The 17,118-nt window shown below is 40.4% G+C and overlaps 1 protein-coding gene across 2 annotated transcripts in view; it reads left to right on the forward strand.

Moving 5' to 3' along the window:
* lamc3 (laminin, gamma 3) overlaps nucleotides 1–974 on the forward strand; it is a 108,730-nt gene extending 107,756 nt beyond the window's left edge. For both annotated transcript variants that reach the window (XM_030065993.1, XM_030065992.1), the window contains exon 28: nucleotides 1–974. This exon is cut by the window's left edge and continues 605 nt beyond it. The gene's annotated coding sequence lies outside the window, so the exon portion shown is untranslated.
* Nucleotides 975–17,118: the final 16,144 nt, after the last annotated feature.

Consider the following 17,118-nt stretch of genomic DNA (forward strand, 5'->3'; position numbering starts at 1 on the left):
AATAATAACTAGCCATTCTGAGCCACTGGAGTGCACTGTCAAGTTTAAAATAATGCTGATTTTCCTTTGTGGGGGTAGAAGGTGTGTCTGAGTGCTTCTCCAGACTGACATATTCATTTACACTTGAGCTCTTTTTCATCAGTCTGCGTTAATTAACAATTAGTCCTTTTGGCCTCGATGGGGTTCAGGTCAGGCTTCAACAGCACACAACCTCGGTTAGGGATTCTTGTAGTGCCTGCCTCTCTGTTTTGTGGTTTTTCTGTTTTTTTTTCTCTCTGTCTCTCTCTCTCTCTGTCCCTGTCTCTCTCCCCCTCCCCTCTACCAGTTTCTCTCTCTCACTATTATATGTCATCATCAACCATCATCTTCCTCAAATGAAAAAAGAAAAGTTCAAGTCATCCACTGGTTTTTGGTTATTGTTGGCCATTCACACTGCCTGGCTCCTGATGAATGACAGCTAATGATCATTTCATGACTAATAATCTGTTGAAGGTCTCATGAAATGTGGAAAAATGATGTAAGTGATGCAATATTCTGGATTCATAAAGACTCACAGAAGACTCACTGATCTGGGATCAGTTACTCTTTAACACTGATGAGCATAGAGACAAGTGGTGGTGGTTTCCATTTGGGAGTCTTTACGAACACGATTTAGAACTTATATCCTTTGTGTCCCAATGCATAGCTCCATGTGTGTTTGTTTGTGTGTGTGTGTGTGTGTGTGTGTGTGTGTGTGGGCATGAGAATGTGAGGAGTGGCAGAAAGAGATCTCGGACCTGAGAATTTCAAATGACACATTTTTGTAATACGCTCTTTTGGTAACAGGATCGCTTTTATTGGGAAACCCTGTTTGTTATTTTCTCAACATCTGAAATAGCAGAACTATACAAAAATATACTGTATACAGTGCCAGATGCTGGTTTTAAAGCAACCTATTGATTGTAGTGTCTACACCAATAAAACATTTTATAACATTTGTGTAGTCAGTTGTCCTCTGTCATCATGTGTACATAGTTCAAAAGTGTTTTTCTGACTCAGTTAATCACATTATACCTCATCTGGTTTGCTGTTTAGTGATGAATTAAAGTTATCTAACCGCATGGGTCAGTTTAGCCTCTAATGTGTAATGTATGCACATGATTAGAACGTGTGCAGGGGTCTTATTCTGTTCCATTTTAATTATCACTTCCAATTTGCTCAGTAGATTTCCTACACATCTGGTTGTGTCAGATGGGACAGCTGTGACTCATACTTAACAAAGATAGGGACATATTGAAAGGCATTTCATTTACCACTGCAGCAGTACTGTCAGTAGAAACAGTGTTAATGTACCAGTTGATTACAGCATGAAACGGGAACAGTCAACCAAAGACTTTCACCTGCAATCCCATCACAATAAATGAAAATGACATCTCCCACCTTTGGACCCTCAGGGAGAACAAGGAAAACGCCACTGAAAACCTTTTTGGGGAGAAAAATACACACACACACACACACACACACACACACACACACACACACATACAGTACAGGCCAAAAGTTTGGACACATCTTCTCATTCAATGTGTTTTCTTTATTTTCATGACTATTTACATTGTAGATTCTCACTGAAGGCATCAAAACTATGAATGAACACATGTGGAGTTATGTACTTAACAAAAAAAGGTGAAATAACTGAAAACATGTTTTATATTCTAGTTTCTTCAAAATAGCCACCCTTTGCTCTGATTACTGCTTTGCACACTCTTGGCATTCTCTCGATGAGCTTCAAGAGGTAGTCACCTGAAATGGTTTTCACTTCACAGGTGTGCCTTATCAGGGTTAATTAGTGGAATTTCTTGCTTTATTAATGGGGTTGGGACCATCAGTTGTGTTGTGCAGAAGTCAGGTTACTACACAGCCGACAGCCCTATTGGACAACTGTTAAAATTCATATTATGGCAAGAACCAATCAGCTAACTAAAGAAAAATGAGTGGCCATCATTACTTTAAGAAATGAAGGTCAGTCAGTCCGGAAAATTGCAAAAACTTTAAATGTGTCCCCAAGTGGAGTCACAGAAACCATCAAGCGCTACGACGAAACTGGCACACATGAGGACCGACCCAGGAAAGGAAGACCAAGAGTCACCTCTGCTTCTGATGACAAGTTCATCCGAGTCACCAGCCTCAGAAATCGCAGGTTAACAGCAGCTCAGATCAGAGACCAGATAAAGGCCACACAGAGTTCTAGCAGCAGACCCATCTCTAGAACAACTGTTAAGAGGAGACTGCGCCAATCAGGCCTTCATGGTCAAATAGCTGCTAGGAAACCATTGCTAAGGAGAGGCAACAAGCAGAAGAGATTTGTTTGGGCCAAGAAACACAAGGAATGGACATTAGACCAGTGGAAATCTGTGCTTTGGTCTGATGAGTCCAAATTTGACATCGTTGGTTCCAACCGCCGTGTCTTTGTGAGACGCAGAAAAGGTGAACGGATGGATTCCACATGCCTGGTTCCCACTGTGAAGCATGGAGGAGGAGGTGTGATGGTGTGGGGGTGTTTTGCTGGTGACACTGTTGGGGATTTATTCAAAATTGAAGGCACACTGAACCAGCATGGCTACCACAGCATCCTGCAGCGACATGCCATCCCATCCGGTTTGCGTTTAGTTGGACGATCATTTATTTTTCAACAGGACAATGACCCCAAACACACCTCCAGGCTGTGTAAGGGCTATTTGACCAAGAAGGAGAGTGATGGAGTGCTGCGGCAGATGACCTGGCCTCCACAGTCACCGGACCTGAACCCAATCCAGATGGTTTGGGGTGAGCTGGACCGCAGAGTGAAGGCAAAGGGGCCAACAAGTGCTAAACACCTCTGGGAACTCCTTCAAGACTGTTGGAAAACCATTTCAGGTGACTACCTCTTGAAGCTCATCGAGAGAATGCCAAGAGTGTGCAAAGCAGTAATCAGAGCAAAGGGTGGCTATTTTGAAGAAACTAGAATATAAAACATGTTTTCAGTTATTTCACCTTTTTTTGTTAAGTACATAACTCCACATGTGTTCATTCATAGTTTTGATTCCTTCAGTTAGAATCTACAATGTAAATAGTCATGAAAATAAAGAAAACACATTGAATGAGAAGGTGTGTCCAAACTTTTGGCCTGTACTGTATATATATTTGCAAGGTTTTAAAGAAACCTTGCAAAGCCTCACAGAGAGATTCAGGTATGCCATAGATGCTAAAAGATGCAAGGAAAGATTACATATTTGTGACAAAGTAGCACATGAAATATACAGAATAAACATAAAAAGAGTGTTTGTGACTATCAGTCAGTATGTTAACATGCACACTAATTTTCCACAATTATTCAGAATATGACAAAATTCTGAATTTGATACGGGTCATGTAAACAGCATATTCTGTTTGGGTATTTCTAATTAGGCTTTTTTTCTGAATGCAGCATTTTCTGATGAAGACATACTCCGTCACGATACTGCTCTTTCATACAAGCGTCTGTTTCTCACACTTCAGCAACACACAATGTCACACTTACTTTCCTCTGGTGGGCTGGCAGCTCTTTTACACGCTTTGCTATGATGCTGGGCTGAGACAGGAGATACCCCCCAACATGCACACACACACACACACACACCAACACAAATGAAGGCGGCCACAGACCAGGAAAAAAAAGAAACACAAAGTAAATCCCCATCGGCACAAACCTGAATTAATGCTAATTAGGTAGTCTAATGTTTCTCTGCAATTAATTGTGCACTGCTGAAGTTGGCCAAATGATCGTGAAAATGAATATGTTTAAGCCTAAATTTGAATACATTCTTACAATTTGCCTCTCTAATCACAGCAGGAAGGCTGCTCCAAGAAAGAGAGCATGATTAGAAAAAGCTTTGCTACCTGCAGTTTTGTATTCCTGCTGCTGGGATGGATAAGAAATGAGCATCTTCAGCATGATAGTGTTAATGGAGCCATGAGATCTGATAAATAGACCAGCGCAGGCCCATGTAAGATTTTATGTTAGCAGAAGCACCTTTAAGTTATATCTGGGATAGATTTGGGAGCCATAATAGCGAAGACATCAAGAGTTTTGTTGTTGTTTTTGCATTTTGTCCAAGCTAAAGACTTTCATTGCTAGCACCAGGTGACTTTATTAAGTCAAATGCATGTACTGTGAGTTGAATGTTAGTGCAGCAGGGCTATTCCTATACATCTGTAGGGGCTAGACAACTGTCCCAGTACACAGCAGCACATGTGGAGTTGCAGAAACTGTGAGTCTCCATCACCATTCAACTGGCAGAGAGGAAAGTATGCGCAGTGCACAATTTGTTTTAAGTGTTAAACCTCTGTTTATTCTTATTTTTATGTCAACATCATTATTTCTAAATACCAGGTACACCCAGAATGAGCGGCTGGCTTTGCAGAAGAGGGGATTGATCCTACCTGTAGAGGGAGCCATTGTTAGGTGGTTCGTTGCCCGCACTATTTACATTTACATACATACATTACATACACAATAAAGGAATTCTGTTCTTCTATTCTATTTTATTCTATTCTATAGTTGTCACCTATAGTGACTGGCCTACTTCTTTTTGGCCTCGTTCTGTCTACTGCCTAGACTAGGGCTAATAGTGCTTATTGCATTTACTCAGCGTATTGTGAATTGACTTGCTGTGCTATTTTTCATACTGTGTGGCAAAACGACTGTATCCTCTTGTCTTTAATGTTTTAATGCTGCTCCTGGGCTGATTCCTGGTGCTGGCCATTGAGTTCGCTGTGCACCTGCAGGCAAATAAGACACTTTAGGGGTGGTTGATTGCTGTGACAGTGTGTGTGAATGTGCATTATTTAATTCTCCAATTATCTTTGGGGTGAATATGACCCCTTTCAATATTTAACGGCTCTAAATATATGGTCAACATTGTGTGTTTTGCACACAATGTTTTCCTAATTTAATGTGGACAAGTGCTGTACACATTTTGTATGCAGCAGTGTTTCTTTGGGGTCAGTTTGACCCCAGGCTTTTTTATCTGTATAAAACATAAGAAATATCAACATTTTACACACATGTACAGGGCCCTAACCTAACATAACCATACCTGTAGCAGGGCGAGAACCAATGATAGTTCATATGACACCTAGGGAGGGAAAAACATGATTCCCACAAGAACAGGTATGAGGGGGCGGGTGGATAAGGGGGGTTATGTTTTATTCAAAGGGTTACTTATTTAGATTTAGTCAACAAGACATATAAAGTACCTGATGCATAAACATGGGTAACGCCTTTTATGAAAATAATTTTCTGGGGCTTTAAAGTGCTGGGCTCAAATTGACCCCAACTCATTACAAAACGCCAGTAAATTGGAAGGTACCAGAGGGGTTAAGGGACTACATAGTGAACAGATGGCGAACCCTTCAACAGTGAGTCCACTTTATGAATCATATTCCTTTTTGTGTTGCTCTTTAGGAATAGTTAATATTCTTTACTTATGCCCAGAACCAGCATGGCATTTTAGGGTTACTGTATTTTTTATTGAAAATTTAAATATCTGCTATTATAGATTATTATTGCATTTTATTATAATCTGGTCATCTAGTTTATTGTAATAGTTATACCTTTTTTGTACATTTGCACTTGAAGCCACATCTTTGTCTAAATTCCTAGATTCCTAAATTCCTTTACCCTGATCTGTGTTGAGCTGTGCATACAAGCGAATCCTGGGTCTACACCCCCGGTCGGGCAGGTCACATTCGTAATATTGTGAAGAAGGAAAAATACAAATTAGATGTGATGTACGACTTTTACAAAAGAGTAGGTTTGAATGTAAGGCTCAGATCTTTGATACCAGGAGTCTGGGAAGTCATGCAGTCAGCAAAAATTCGAACTCTACCCTCAAACACATGAATGTATCTCGCTGTTCAAATGATCAGCATGGCTGTTTTCACAGCATAGAGGAGCTGGGAGTTCAGGGACATCCATTGCGTAGCTTCACATAAGCACTTTGAGTTTTCAGTTTTAACGTGTATACAGAGCAGAGCCTCATCCACATAGCACTGAAAATGAAGGTCGTATATCCAGATTCCACCAAAAAGCAGTTTGTAAAGAGAAAATAACAATTTTGCCCTTGTGGTAGACCAAAGTCCACATTCATACTGTCACGGAGAAGGCAATGGACAAAACATGAACCATGAAAATACTGATCCTCAAATATAAATGTGGTTCAAAAAATATTCAGAGAACGTTTGTATACTCTAAGTATTAATCTCATGATTTATAGCAAGTGGAGGATGCAATATTAAAAAATGATAACACTTGTATTATCTCACATAATCTTATACTCAAATCTGTATACTCCAGGATTCAAAGACTTTTTTTTTTTTTTTTTTTTTTGGTGCACCTTACAATAATGATACATGGATGGAGCTTATGTTAATACTGTAATGAATGAATCATGCTGAGTTAAGCCAAAAACTAATGATTCAATGAACAAGAATTGTTGCTATTCCTATTTTCCAGGCCTGTTATTTTACATACTTTTGCATTAGCATTTGATTTGTAAACTCATAATGGTGTCATGACTTTACATGGCAAGGCCCTCCCTGTAAATCATCAGGTAGATGTATGGTGCCCAGTTGTAGAGGGCAACTCAGGTACATGTCCTTAAATGTTAGTTAATACATCAGCAAAGATTATAAATAGTTAGCACAGGTAAGAACATGATTAAATTTTGATCAGATATTCATTATCTATAATGACAGGGAGAACAAAAAGCTGTAAGAGGTTGCTGCTGCAGAGGGGTGAGAGAAACTGGGAGACAGGCCTCATTAAAGAATTCAAAGCTGTGACCCAGGCAGCCCCCTCAGCCGTGTCTTAGCACATAAATGCCACCTTGCCTTTACTGAACATTAGCAAATCCAGTATCATTTTAGGTAAAACCTTTCAATTGCAAAACAATTAATAAATCTTACATATGTCAGAGATATTCTCTAAGGAACCATCAGCGCTAAAGCCTTTTTTAGTCCTGTAAAAAGGGATCGACTAATTTGCTTTGCATCTAGTTTCCACATTACCTTTTCACTTTCATAAAATAGAAAGGTAAGAGGGAGTTCTTTGCATGGAAATCAGAAATAAATGCATTTAAATCCATTTAAATGAATGCCATGCTTTTAAATGCTCTACAACAGCATCTACAAAATGCACCGTGAGAGTTACACTGGCCATCCATTAAATTGTTGCTGAGCTATAGGTTAGCTGCATAGGGCTGTTTTTGATGGATCCCTGTATGAGCTGTTTTAATGAACCGGGTCCAAGGCTGAGAATAAATCTAATCATTTGGGTCCCAAGCTGAAAAGCCTGAAGCAGCTCGCCCCAAATTTACTTCTTTTGTAATTTGGACTGTTGTACGACTGGATAATAGAGAACTACTCACATAATGAGCAGGTATTAAGTGGAGAACAAGGGGTAACACAAGGACTATGAGGGACATACATGCTGCATAATAATAAAGCTGTACCACCACTCTCCAATGAGGCTTTAGTTATTTCCATCATTCTCACCACCACCAAAAAAATGGAACTCAAACCCGCAGATTTTAGTTTACAGAGTAACCTAGAAATCAGATGCTACTGAGATTACACATGGAAATCTAATGCATCTATCTAATATACAAGAATCTGGTGATGGTCTCACTGTTGTTTCTCCCGGAGTATTGTAGGAATGTAGGCTGGGACACATTTTGGATGATTATGCTGAATGTATTGTAGGGGAGAGTGGGGTAAGTAGTGCCAATTTTTACTTAAAGTGCCTTTAAAGCGAGGGGATTACAGTAATGCCTCCAACTAAAATATGCACATATAGTTTAGGATGTTGTGCATCCCTGGGAACAATCACTTTGGATCTTATATAAACTGTTTGAGAAATATAGCTTTCGAAAAAAAAGTGTTTTTGTGGCACAACTTGCCCCCGGTGCGGGGTAAATTGTGCCATTAGAGAGAATACACTGGGGTAAATTGTGCCATTGATAATTGAAGTAAAACAGATCATTTTAATCTCACAAATGATGATGCTATATAAAAGCAAAATAAATTCAACACAAAATTATTTATTATTTTAACAAGATCACAGGCCACTTTTCTATAACAAGGCCTAGCGCCACATGAACACATACCCAGAACAAAATAAAAATTCCAAAATGAGCACCTGCAAATCATCTTCATCTGAATCTGAATAGTTTTAATGATCAAAGGTAAGAAGACAATGTACAATTACAATAAAATATAATAAAGTAATATATAGTATATGATCACAAGTTATTCCACTGGCACAACTTACCCCAGGCCCTTTGGCACAAATTACCCCAAGCCCACCATTTTGAAAAAAATGCATCCCCCAGCTGTTTTGAGCTAACATCATGCTAACTGTATAGACTCATGGTGTAGCTTACTAAAGTACTAAAACCTGTGTGAACTGTTTTCAAAGTTTTCTATAATTGTTCAAACACAGCAATCAAAAAAACATGATCATAGAAATTCTACTTTGGAGGGCAAAAAAATGTTTTTTGAACTGAAATGTGCTTACCTCTCAAGCCATGTGTCTCCCTTCTTTGCAGGATGAGTGAAATGGATGCTTCTTCAAAAATATGTGGTCACATGACCAACTTCTTCTATAGTTTTCTAGATAACAGGGGTGGCACTACTTGCCCCTTGGCACAAATTACCCCACTCTCCCCTACTGACATTTCACTTTGCAAGCTCAGTGCCTCACAATGAAGCAGGGCGCCACAGCAAGTGTCTTACTAGATGCCATATATTTGTGTTGGCATACTACTAACACTTCACAATGAGGGACACAACATTTTTAGAAGTTACAAGGCAGTTTCATCATGATCTTTACAATTACTTCCTTAATGAAAAAAAAAAAAAAAATCAGTGACAACAGTATATTTAACAAGTGATTTGTTCATCATATTCAGACTGTATATACATTAATATTCACATCAGTGTATGTTCTATACCACTGGTGATGCTGATGCCTTAGAAATACATATAACCTTAAAAAGACTAACTAATGATCTACAAAATTTGTTCAGGAATTGGTCAAGAACTGCCCATAAACTAATGGTTTACAAGAAGTTAGTTGCTCATTCATTATTCATTTGTTCACTAGTAACTACTCAAAATTTTGTGTACCTTATTGTGAAATGTCACCAGTGTGTCAGCCAGAAAGCTCAAAATTGAAGGAGAGGCTTCCTGTCTTTTTTTACATTAGGCTTTCCTTGTGCCTTACTGGGGCTCCAAGAGTAAAAATACAGCTTATTACTGTTCACTGCCCACTGAAAGCATGTTTTAATTCACGCACAAAGACAAACATTATTTTTCATTTGACCTGCAGCCTGTAGGCTTGTGTATCCAAAGTCAGTTCACGTTGTACGACTTAATGACATCCATCAAGCTATCTTTGCTGCATGCTCCATGGCCACATGTGGAAATACAAAATCATTTGTTTGTCCATAAAACTGAACGATTTTTAATGGGCAAGTAGCAATTAGGAAAAGCCCAAAGAGTCATTCAACAGCAGTTTACATGTAAGTTCGTGGCTACTTTAAAAGAGAACAAGAGAAATATGTGAGCAAGAGTGTCAGTCAAAAATCAGCAGCTATCAGTCAGCTGCCACAGATGCAAGCAGCCAGGCAGGCAGTCAGGCAGGCTGGAGCTCCTGACATGCATAGTAACAACTGCTAAGCGGGCAACCTGCGGGCAACCTTTTTGCATCAGTTTTCCAGTCCTTGTTGTAATAGCACCAAACATTGTTTTCCATTGAAAGCCACAGTGCCATGATTTTGAAAGAGGAGTGTTTAAATATAAACACTTGATTGGTTGGAGGAGGTCAGCTGGTAGAGTGGTTAGCCAATTGGCTAAGAGGTAGAACCGTAACTTAACCCTTGAGCACGACTTATTTCCACAGCTTCTTCCCCTTTTTTGTTTTGTGTAGTTTTGTGTGTGTGTGTGTGTATGTGTGTGTCTGAGATAAAGACACAAAGAAAGAGAGAGAGAAAAAAATATGTAGTTGAGTCTACACAGTCCACATGTAGCTCATTGATTGAACAGGGATTAGGGTTGATCTTTTTAACAGGTATTGCTTGCTGTCCAACAAGCCGTTTTTCATCTTGACAAATGTAGTTTTGAGAGAAAACACGTGCGTATGGACATGCGGATTTCAAACCGAGACCTCTTGATTGGCATTAATTTGCTCGGCCAGTAGCCTACTGAGCTCTGCCACCACTGTGCCAGCCGCCCAGCGTTTCTCTTTAAGCACGACACCTGCGCTTTGCCTGCTCAACATTAACCAAGCATTCATGTTTAAATGCAGCAACTTTTGAAAAAATAAAAACACTTCCATTGTCTCCTTGTATTTTCACAACATATCGAGAAAGCATGATGACACACTCATGTACTTTGCAGCTAAATCTCTCCGCTGCTCACCCCTTCAGCACCGCAGAGAGCGGCCGGCATATAAACAGTGGTGGATTGCCGCAGGTGCTGAAGGTGAGATAATGGCTCGGCAAATCAATAGTGGGGTCACACAACAATGCACCAAACTCTGCATGCCGGACAGAATTATTTCAACATTCCCTTCTAATTACAGCTGAAAACACAACCATCAAAGGGGAGAAGCATTTGAAAAACAGCAGTTCCGTCATACCATTAGAAAACCCTTCAGTTCCATAACTGAACAAGAAAGATCAGAAGAGATTTCCACTCCTCCCTGATTTACCAAACTTTGCAGTGGCACTAGTGGCTTCGCATGCTTGGAAAGGAACATTTCTGATTGATCAATGGTGCGCACACAGATCTAGCAAGTGAAACTGAGTATAGACACCAGGGTACAAACATTTTGCTTCTTAGAAGTGATGAAATGTATTTTAATATCAACCAGAAAACCCCAAATTGAAGGAGGAGGTTCCTGTCTTTTTTTAAATTAGGCTTGTGCCTAAATAAGGCTCCTAAAGGAAAGTCAGCTTATTAATCCCATGTTGCGAAAACTATTTACCGCCCAGTGAAAGCATGCTTTAATTTTTTAAGGAAAACAAGCATATTTTAACTTGACCACTGTTGATCTAGAGGGATTTTAACTGTTTTCCTCAAATTATAAAGGAACATGTAATCCTTCAGCTGAAGTTAAAACATGGAAGTCACCAGCACAGGAGTGATGAGGTTTTCATATGGCAGCAGCCACATGTAATGTAGAGGAACAAAATACAGCAGAAGAAGTTGTTCAATTTAAACATCTTCTTTTTCTACAGACCTGTGTGTCGTCTCTGCAGCAACAAGACCAAAGATTAAATGTGCAAACAAAAGATTTTTTTATACCTGAGTTACAGACATCTCTGCACGGACACCACCTCTCAGTTTGCTTGACCACCAATTAAATCTCTCCCTCCAGTCTAGAGCATACCTTGATGGACCTTGAAAATCATCCAGTGGGTGCATTCAGGCTGCCTTAAACCCCACCAAACTTCCCAGGACTTGGAGTCCTGTTTGCCAAAAAAATCCCCCATGTCCTTTTCAGAACATAACAGGATGCTCTCCTGTTCCTCTTAGCAGTATCAGCTCCCTTTCATCAATCATTTGTGATAACCTCAGTGGCTCTTTTTGTCTTACGTTGCCTCGATCTCACAGATGTTCCATGTCGACGTGAGCCTGACAGACTATTCTTCCTCTCTGAAGTTAAACACTCTCCACGGCACATTCCATTTAAGGCCTACTGTGTCCTCAAGTTACCTAAGTGGAGGCCCCCCCCACACAATTTGCTCCTAGCAGGCCCAGAGGTCACCCAGGGAGAGGAATTCATGTGAATTCATGGAGTCAAGTTTGCACCACAGTAACAATGTCTTATTCTATACGGAGGGTATGTCCATATAGAGATCTTTGCTGGGATGTAAGTTGAAAGGGGGATAGGCGAGGGTGTTTATGTCATTGGGGTTATCGAGTTGGTGTCTTCCATGACAGATGTTTTCATTTAACTTGGCACATCTGTATCTGTAAAACATAATCTTTCACTATCTAAATAATTTTAAAAGGGCGGACCACACAATCTTGTATGACGTTTAACGCTTAATGATTAAAAAAAAAATCCATCCCTGTTTCCTGCACCTGTATCTGGACCTAGAGTTTAAACGTCTACAGTCTCTCTTGTCTGTGCAGCAATATAGTTGCAAAGATAACAGAAAACACAGACACCGGGCCTCATTCACAGAAAAAAAGCACAAATCCATGCTTAATAAAGCAACCGAAGAAAAAATATTTAAAGCAAAAATCAGGGATTCAGAAATATATCCTTACTTGACCTTGTTCTTACACTGCAAACAAATTTAGAACTGCCTCAGACAAAGTGCAAGCACAACTCACAGACGCACACCTCATCATCCCAGAATCTCCGATGTAAGTCACAATTATTTTAAAAAAAAATATTTGGCCTAGATAACCGATGTAGTGGCCATGAGCCACAGCCTATTTTCAGGAAATACTGTAGTGTAATGGTTGTATCTCTTTCTCAACAAAGTGGTACTGTAGCAGCAGAAATGTTTAGTATGTTAATGGGAATCCCTGCCCACTAACAGGTATGCAGGCCATACACTGGGACAGCCTGTTCATACTCTGTAACCTCTAAGCCATTATCATGTTCCTCTTTTTTTCAGTGGCTTGATAGCTCTTTCTACTGCGACACCTCTCCAGAGCAGTTTACCTTATATCAAGAAATGGGGGTTGTTACTATGCAAATCATTTTAAGAGAAATACTGATTATTATTGCTCTTTGTAATTTTGTTATTGTCATGTTTGTAATTTTATTGACATCATTGTTTTAATAAACATCTTTCTTTTTATTATTGGATTTTTTCCCCCCCGTAATTTTTCTGACACATTCCCTTGTCCTCTTGTCTTCCAAGTGCAGTATATATACTTTTACCACCACTGGCTGAGAGGCAGTGGTGGTGTGAATCAATGCTGCCCTCAAGTGGCATGTTTGTCTCTTAAATTGGGGTTGGCTCAACTGGTTGTCTTTGTTTTAAACTGTTTCCTTCTGCCCGTGGGTCACTGAGCCGCGTCGATAAGCCCTTTTTAGGTACTCTGTGATGATGCTGTAGTTACAAGTAGATTAGGAATAAATTCAGTGTTTTTGCTAAGAGTTGTTCTGTGTTTTCCTTAGTCTGTAATGACTCATCTGAAATTGTCTTATCTAAATTGGCTTGTCAGTGGCCTTGCGTGTGGGATTCCTGCTCACAAAGCTAGCAGTGGAGCTTCTGGAGCTTCTTTTTGGCCCGCTATACTCGTAGCCTCTTTATTTTTCCTTTTAATATTCCAGACCATCATTTCATCACCTCACTCCATTCCCCTCTAGCCCTTCTGCTGTCTCATCTCACACTATCACAACTCAGCAAAACTCATAGCCCTCTCCCCTTTCATTCTCTGCTCATTTTCCCCGGCACACTCCTTCCCCTCATTTTCCAGATTCTGGTTGAAACTTTCCTCTTTTCTCTCCTCGCTCCTCAGTCTCCCTGCAACCAAGCTTGCCGGCCTTTTTCTTCACTGAAGATTTTAAGAAGCATGGCACGGTTCAAGGCCTCCTTCTCCCGAAATGCCCTCTAGCCTTTTACCTAATTGTCTCACAAACTCCCCCTTTATCTGCACAGATTCTGGCTTAACTTCACTCTCTTCACAGAGGCCAAAAAACTCATTTGCACCATCAGACCTTCCACCTGCCCTATCAACCCTATCCCATTCACTTCTTTTCTGACCATTAATGCTGATGGATTTAACATACTGTAACCAGGGTAGTTTAACTGTAGATTGGCATTATGTTACTGCCCTTTATATGAGATCAGTAGTTACTGATACGCTCTGCTTTAGCGGAGTGGCAATGTTTCTCTTTTGTTATACAGTTATACAGTTTTTTTTCGTCTGTGGGTCAGGCGTACTGGAGTTAAACCAAAGTTGATGCTTGATAACTTTTGTTAACCAGTGTTAACAAAAGTGTTTAAGTTTTGTGATTTGAAGAACAACAAGAGTTGATCAAGGCGCTGTGACTTCACATAACCTAGAGATGCTTACAAAAAAGCAAACATATCCCATGATATCCCAATGAGTTAGTGGTTGTAGCTCAATAACTGTTTCCTTGGCATGCTAACTACATCAGCAAAGAATGCACGCGGAGAAAAATTTAGACAGGCCTTGTACATTATTCCTGAACCAGCAGTCACTAAACACCAACAATTCCAGTGTGTGTATTTTCAGAGCAATGGTCCTCGAGAGCAATTGGCATTCATTTTTGTGATAAGGGGCCGTTGGACTAATGGGCTTTTGGTCCAATGGAACATTTCTCAGACTATTGGGGTTTCGGATTAATGGGTCGTCGGACCAATGCCATGGCACCGTGCAGGGCCTGCCTGAAGCACAAACAAATTAAGCTCCTGCTCAGGGCCCCTGTGGCCACCAGAGGGCCCCAAAAGGCTCTTAACAGTCCTACGACATTCAAGTACGTCTTTCTAGATTGTCAGCAAGAGGGGCAAAATAATATCCATGCACTTTCTAACCACAAACTATATACCAAGGGCATGCAAAGAATGCAGCCAAGGCTTCCCTAGGTATACTGACAATAAGGGGGACTTTCTGAGCAATTTCCAGAACAGAAAGCTTGCCTAACGACAACTGCTCTGGCTGTTGGAGAAACTCGGCACTGCAACAGGAGCAGTGAAAGGACACTTTTTATTGCCTGTTTGTTTAATCGACGGGTGCTGGTGGAGCAGGAGGCAAACTGATTTAAACACAGCTTGTTATGTCTTCATGGTTCAATAAAAGAGAATGATGAGTGCACACTGCTTTGTATTAGTGTGACAATAAGAATGCTTATGTACATTTCTGGCTTTGTGCACAGACACAGACATGAATCGACAGAGTGTTATGTATCTACGTGTCAAATCTAGATTTAAGGCCAAACCCATGTTTCCTACTTAGATACGCTGCACTGTTTTTACATTACCTGTTGGGTTACATTACCAACAGGTATCCAACTGTAGACCAGTATTTATCTGCCCGTTTCTTTCAAAACACTAGAATGTGCTGCCTAAAACAAAAATTCTCATTATTTCTCACAGAAAAAGCAAAAAATCAAAAAGTCTTTCTTGAAACCACGTCCGTCCACTTGCCAACTTTGCTGACTTTGGGATGTCAGGGCATCTTGGCAGTGTCCTGCAGGGGGATGACCCACTTGAAGGAGATTAGTGCCTCTACCCAAAGTTTTTTAACTGGATTCCACTCAATGACCAAACAGATGTTGCTCCTTTTATTTTGGCAGGTTCAGCGGTTTAGTTTGATAATACAGATAGATGGTTCACTTGTTCCATTTGCTATTAGTCATTGTCAGTAGGTGAACAACCTTTGAATGAGGGTTCCAGGCTTCAGGCAGCAATAGACTGCAAAGGATTTTCCAACAAATATTGAGTATAATTACGTTAAATGTAAATAAAGCTGATGCCAACTCTCTACTCATAATATGTTGGATGTATTTCACTGTAAATTAACAAAGCAGTCCATAATCATTTTAACATTTTTTTTTTTTACACCAAACCTTGACATGCTCTAGCTAAAGCGTATGAACCTGCTATCCATAGATTTATCATTCATTGCTTCACCACATATGAGACCAACAAAGCCATAATGTGCTCCAAACATACCTAACAAGTGGCACCATTTCCCAAGCTTCTTCTTAACAAGTTAGCAAGTAGACAAATCATAGCTTTTTTAAAGTGGTGAATGCTCTTAATGAAGCATTTGAAAATTGCTTTGCCAGTGCTGGTGAAGGTTTACTGAAAAACTCCTCTTGCTCCTCTGAATACTTCTTCCTGCCTTTATCTTCCTCTGGACCAAACTTGCACTTTTTCTGACCTGCGCTGCTTTTCTTCATTTCAGCATTTGGGCACAGATAATAGTGATGTTCAGGATTACACTCCTCCTTGCAGTCTTGGTTTTTACACAGATAGGCAGGTTTGCAGTATGAACTGTCATCATGAACCTCGAGACAGTTCCCCCAACTTTCCTACTGCAGCCTTTTTTTTTCTGCTAGCTTTAGCACTCAAAACTGCTTGCAAAAATAAAGTTTCTTCTTATACTTTCCATCACCGCAGACGACGCACCCTGTGTGGTCGACACCTCACTTGGTAGACTTGGTTCTAGACTTGGCTCAGTCCTAGTTTCTCTTCTATTTGGTTCTTCATACCTCAGTTACCTCAAACCGACTGTCTGATGCGACGATGTTCCTCCTGTCAGCGACATAGACAAGCCATTCCTTCTTGAGACATTGTGGTAGTTTGCTCTCAGCTGATTTTGTCACCAGAGGATTCTTTATAGCACCCGTGTCTCCAAGGCCAGTTAAATCTTGAAGCGCCTTTGAATTAATTAAAATGTTTTCCAAGGCTGGTGACTTCTGACAGCTGGCATTCTCTGTAACTCCTCCACTATTTCAATAGCAATGGACAAGTAGTGAGGTGAAGGTCTCTTGTGATTTTGCCGTGCAGACTGTCTAGTAATTGAACCTTTTTCACCTCTCTTGAATCTTGTGGCTCAGCTTGCCTCTGGAGTGCTTCCCACCTGTGAAAATCCCGTTTGTTGCCGATAAACTTGGGAGGGGCCATTGGTTTCAATTTGATAGTCGGCACAGAATACTTTGAAGTAATCACTGTCAGCGTTATTCTCTCAGCATCCTCCTTTAACCTCGCCTGTATGAAGTCAGCCTTTATGGAAACCAACTTAGGAATGTGGAGTTCAAGCCCCTTTAGGTAACTCTGAAGGTCTTTCTGGTAACCTTGTGGGATCCATCGTTTGCATCGGCCGTGCACCTCCTTTGCAGGCCGTGCACCTCTTTTGCAGTCTTTACCCGTCCTTGCAGGTGGTCAAGCATGAAATCATTCGCCTCATGGATGCCATTTGGTGGAACAGCAACGACACGTTCACATTCAGCCTGTGCTGCCTGTAGCGCTGTGGACACTTCACCATTTCCAAAGTTGACCCAAAAAGCCTTCTGAATTAGACTCTTGACCTCTTTTAGTTTCAACTCACACTCATTTG

Source organism: Myripristis murdjan, chromosome 12, assembly GCF_902150065.1.
Source record: "Myripristis murdjan chromosome 12, fMyrMur1.1, whole genome shotgun sequence".
In the NCBI taxonomy this organism is placed as follows: domain Eukaryota; kingdom Metazoa; phylum Chordata; class Actinopteri; order Holocentriformes; family Holocentridae; genus Myripristis; species Myripristis murdjan.